General features: G+C 43.3%; 1 long non-coding RNA gene across 1 annotated transcript; it reads left to right on the top strand.

The window, feature by feature from the left end:
• The first annotated feature begins 1,044 nt into the window (after nt 1-1,044).
• LOC115548756 (uncharacterized) lies at nt 1,045-3,912 on the top strand. Its single transcript, XR_003977640.1, has 8 exons — nt 1,045-1,103; nt 1,256-1,374; nt 1,489-1,611; nt 1,707-1,775; nt 1,895-1,983; nt 2,236-2,396; nt 2,505-2,862; nt 3,718-3,912. It is a non-coding gene; the product is annotated as an uncharacterized LOC115548756 (long non-coding RNA).
• The last annotated feature ends 1,628 nt before the right edge of the window (nt 3,913-5,540 follow it).

The raw sequence follows: 5,540 nt of genomic DNA, 5'->3' as shown, positions 1-5,540 counted from the left end.
AACTTTCAATTTAATTTTCTCTTAAATACATTGCACTTTCTATTTTACTCATTTCTTGCATATGTTTTCTTTTACTTATCTATTATTTTATTTTATTGTATGACAATGTTTATATGTGAAGCACTTTGAGTCTACTTGTGTATGAAAAGTGCTATATAAATAAAGTTGCCTTGCCTTGCCTTTATATATATTCTCTTCAAAAAACTATTTTGAACAATTAGTGAATGACGTTACATATTTATGAACTGTAATCAAATTAAATAAGCAATTTTGTTTTTTACAGGTCGATGGGTCCTTTGAGGAGCAGTTCAATGAAGAGGAGGTGGCAATGGACATCGAGCGACAGGACAAAATTGTCAACATTGTCCAGCAAAATGTGGAGAAGGTTCAGGAGAGAACCAGAGGGAGACTGCAATCCCTGAAAAAAAGAGCAAGCTTTAAGGTGGGGGACATGGTGTGGAGGAAGAACGTCCGTAGCCTGCAGCGGAAAGGGGGAAAGCTGGATCCGGAGTTTCTTGGGCCGTTCACAGTGGTGAACATTGAAGAGAAAAGTGTTGACCTTGTGGATAGTTCAGGAAAATCTATCCACAAGGTCAACACTGATCACCTGAAGCTGCACACTACCCCAACCCCAAGAATTCCTCGGAGGTTGAAAGTTCCCCCAGTCTCTTCCATTACCTCCACTCCACCTGCTGCCACCTCCACTCCACCTGCTGCCACCTCCACTCCACCTGCTGCCACCTCCACTCCACCTGCTGCCACCTCCACTCCACCTGCCGCCACCTCCACTCCACCTGCCACCTCCACTCCACCTTCTGCCACCTCCACTCCACCTGCTGCCACCTCCACTCCACCTGCCACCTCCACTTCACCTGCTGCCACCTCCACTCCACCTGCTGCCACCTCCACTCCACCTGCTGCCACCTCCACTCCACCTTCTGCCACCTCCACTCCACCTGCCACCTCCACTCCACCTGCCACCTCCACTCCACCTGCTGCCACCTCCACTCCACCTGCTGCCACCTCCACTCCACCTGCTGCCACCTCCACTCCACCTGCTGCCACCTCCACTCCACCTGCTGCCACCTCCACTTCAGAGAAATGTATGTAACGCTATGAAGCTCACTCTGATATTCTAAACTTCTATGTAAATGTTCAACCTTAAAAGTTCAGGTAACTCAAACAAAACAACTGTTCAGGAGAGAAGATATTGAATCGATTTGATAATTATAACATTTTCTTTTTTTCATGTAAGATGTTAGAGAGGCTTGGGACGGCAAAAATGTTCATTTTCTGCTGTCCAGAATCGGACCATACAAGCTGTTTTATTGGGACATCTGTAGGACAACTCCGGGTCAGGAACTTGAGAGTGAGGTAAGCTTCAGTATTTTATTCTCCTTTAGTTAACTCATATAACAAAGAAAACTCCAAATGCTAGTACACCATAAGTTAACTGACTTCATTTTAAAATGGATTTGCCTTCCCCAGGTGATCAATGCCACCCTGTTCAGAATGGTCCAGAAGCACAATTGCCAAGGGGGGAAAAAGGCACTTTGCATTGATACATATGCCATGACCCAAATTTGGAACAGGAAGACTTCAATTCTAAGGGTATAGGCACAGGTTTTTACTGTTACTGTTTTACTGTTTACGATTTACTGTATATAGTGGTTGTTTTTTTAACAGTAAATTGTGTGTTATTTTAGAAGTGTGATCCTTCATTGTATGGAGTCAATCTGGGGGTAGTGACTGAGCCAAATCATTGGATACTCACAGTAAGTTAAACATTATCTTACGCTATGTATTCGTATTTAAATTTCCAAGGCACATCCATGATTGTATTAGGATATGTGAATGTGACACATGCACAATGTGCTTATCTACATTTCTCTAGGTCATCTTCCCCTCAGAACAGAGGAGCCTTGTGCTGGATCCACTCGGCAACGATGCCTCCAAGATCACAAGATGTCTGGAGACCACAAGGTAACAGTTGGGTTCTATGGCCTGGCCCGGCAGGCGGAATGCTGCTATTTAACCATTGGAGTATGGGTGAAACAGGTGAAGGGAATGACCTTGACTGATGGGATGATGCAGTGCAGGTGTGTGAGAACTGTGGTACTGTCCATGGTGGTGCAGGAGTGCACCTCGTGCTCTGGTGACTGGGACCTGTCCATTGTGCTGGACTGGATGTTTCAGAATTGCATAATAATTTGATGCTTTTTGTCTACTTTTCAGAGCATTCATGAGAGCGAGGGGCTGTACGGTGTCCAGGTGGAAAGCCAACACTGTGCCACATAGCCTGCAGCAGGATTCCACTTCATGTGGAATATTTGCCATCAAAATACGTTTTTGAATTGCATATTTCCTTACGGAAACATGAAGCAGATTTTGAAAAGGTCTCCTTTTCAACATTTAAACTCCTAGAGAGACATAAAGTTGATGAATTTTGAAGTTAAACTGGGCCAGTATGTTTTGAATATTCATTTATTCAAACATGTTCTTAGTATGCTGAGAAAGTCCTGGCAGAGGAGTCTCCTACTTTCCCAAACTCTGAAGGGGCAGTGGTTAATTACAGGAGGGAAATTGCTGTAGCACTTCTCAATGAGACTGTTATGTTAACCCTTTTCAAACTTCTATTAACACCATGAGGATTTCAATATCATTAATTCAATGAATATAAAAAAGTCTAGAAAGTTAGTATGTATCACTTATGGTGTATTTTCCCATGGAAATAAGAAGAAAATATTATATGCAATCAATACCATATCTTAACCAGATGATCTCAGTGAGCTGTGCCACCACTGTGGAGAGGGAGAAGAAGCGCGAGGGCGGTCTCAAGACAGACCTGATGCCACTGACTGGGTAAGTTATTGTTATAACACCACCGCTTTCGAGTTCTTGGCTCAGGTTGTTTGCAGAAGGCATGATGTAAACAAGTACCAGGGAGATCTGCCTAAATTCATGTGAATTAGGGTCTGAATGTTAAACAGCGGCTGTACATGCACATGTAACATGGATGTCAATATAACTATGTCTTAAACCATGTCTTATTGACATATATACAAACCTTGCCTGTGTCTTTGCATGACTGCGTATGTTAAAACAGTCTTAGTTTATATTAAGTAGATAAATGCATTAAATTAACAAAAAAATAATAAACCATGGTATAAATCAACAATATATTTATTCTTTATTCTGCTCTTTATGCCAACCTGTCTAGGGAACTGTGCAATTCCCTACGAACCATCTATTTATCTACCTGCCTCACTGACTTTCTAAGGACTTCAACTGCACTTTACCTCAGTTAGATTTACATTAGATGCATCCGTTTTATTTCGATTTATATTAGATGTGTCAGTTTTAGTTCAATTTATATTAGATGTTAGATTTATATTAGATGTATCAGTTTTAGTTAGATATATATACAGTATGTTCGTTTTTTATCATACTGTATATATTGTTTATGTATGTTCCTTGTCCTATTTTTCTTTAAGCACCAGGGGGGAGCTCTCCCAAATTTCGAGGTTCCTGTACCTGTACCTGTACCTGTACTTTGACAAATAAAGATCATTCATTCATTCAGTCTGGTACAGGAGAAGACACACATTTTACGCAGATATTTAGACTGAACTTTTTTCCCATTCAATATGACCTCGGTTTAAGATAACATAAATAAGATTTACTTTATTAATCCTGAGGGGAATTGTTGTGTTTCAGATCCAGTGTGACACCTGTGGAAGGTGGTACCACGAGGGTTGTGTTGGGAGACCTGACAGAGATCCTATGTACAGCTGTCCTGCATGCCACCAGGCTCAAATGAGTCGTGAGGATGGACACTGGGATTTCAGCGGCCCTCACAACCCCCACCACCCCCCCTTCCCGTGAGGATGGACACTGGGGTTTCAGCGGCCCTCACAACCCCCACCACCCCCCCTTCCCGTGAGGATGGACACTGGGGTTTCAGCGGCCCTCACAACCCCCACCACCACCCCACCCCTTTCAAGTGTGCATATTGTATATAGTTCTATTGTATATAGTTCTCTGCAAATGGCTGCATCATGCCTTCAGTGTGCATATTGTATATAGTTCTCTGCAAACCTATGCTGGCATCATGCCTTCACTGTATATATTGTATGTAGTTCCCTGCAAACCTATGGTGGCTTCATGCCTTCACTGTGCATATTGTATGTAGTTCGCTGCAAACCTATGGTGGCATCATGCCTTCACTGTGCATATTGTATGTAGTTCTCTGCAAACCTATGGTGGCATCATGCCTTCACTGTGCATATTGTATGTAGTTCTCTGCAAACCTATGGTGGCATCATGCCTTCACTGTGCATATTGTATGTAGTTCTCTGCAAACCTATGGCATCATGCCTTCAGTGTGCATATTGTATATAGTTCTCTGCAAACCTATGGTGGCATCATGCCTTCACTGTGCATATTGTATGTAGTTCTCTGCAAACCTATGGTGGCATCATGCCTTCAGTGTGCATATTGTATGTAGTTCTCTGCAAACCTATGGTGGCATCATGCCTTCAGTGTGTCTTGAACAACCACACAAGGTTGCCAATTTATATGAATTTTGTTGATGTATTTGCACTTTTAATCTTGCTGAATTCTACAAGGCAAATTAATTAATTTAAAACTTTAATGGGGCCGTTCCCTGTTCTCGCAGACATAAATAATTGCGTCCAAATACAGATATGAGGACGACAAATGACCTGAAAACATTTGGTTGGGGTTTGACTCATTTTCCCCGCATTTACAGTGTGGTCGCAGATTTCGACGGTCTGCTGTCATGAATTGTGACCCATCGGGGATTGCGACCTGCTGCTTGTGGACTCTGTGATGATCGCAGACAAGGGCGTAGGAACCGGGGGGGACGGAGGGGACGTGTCCCCTCCAATTTTCGAGACAGGCGCATTTGTTATACCGCAAAATATATATATATTTTTTTTATATTTTACTCGCTTTTATTTTGAAAGCGCAATACAGCGTCTTGTCACCTGCCACATGTATGGCAGCGCGTAGGGTTGGGGGCGGTTGGAAGTTATAAGGACTTCAGGCTGGAAACGCCTTTGAATCGCTGCCTAGAAGAATAGTTGCCTGCTTTCCATCGGGGACGTAAGCGCCGCTGTCACCGCTGCTGATCGCTGCCAGCCTGCAACTCTAATCGCGTGATCTCGTGATCTCGCGTGAATACGGCTGTCTCGCAAGACAGCCATAAGCTGCCGCATCCCATCAACGGCTCAGACTGTTTGAGATGCGGGTGTCTGCAGCTAACGCAACAGGTTAGAGCTGTTAAAATGAAAAGACGGCAGTAGAATAGCAGAGAAGTTTTAGTGTCCTCCGCAGGCTCAAAACCTGGCTCCGGTCCACAATGTCTCAAAACAGACTCAACCATGTTGCTGTCTGTCATGTCCATCAGGATAGACTTGACTTACTGACAAGAAGTCAATTTGCAAGCATTTCGTGGCGGCAAATGACAGGAGAAGAAAACATTTTGGCTCTTTTGCCTAGGACATCGTTTTTCAACC

Source organism: Gadus morhua, chromosome 1 (genome assembly GCF_902167405.1).
Source record: "Gadus morhua chromosome 1, gadMor3.0, whole genome shotgun sequence".
In the NCBI taxonomy this organism is placed as follows: Eukaryota; Metazoa; Chordata; class Actinopteri; order Gadiformes; family Gadidae; genus Gadus; species Gadus morhua.
This window is presented reverse-complemented; position numbering and strand designations above follow the sequence as displayed.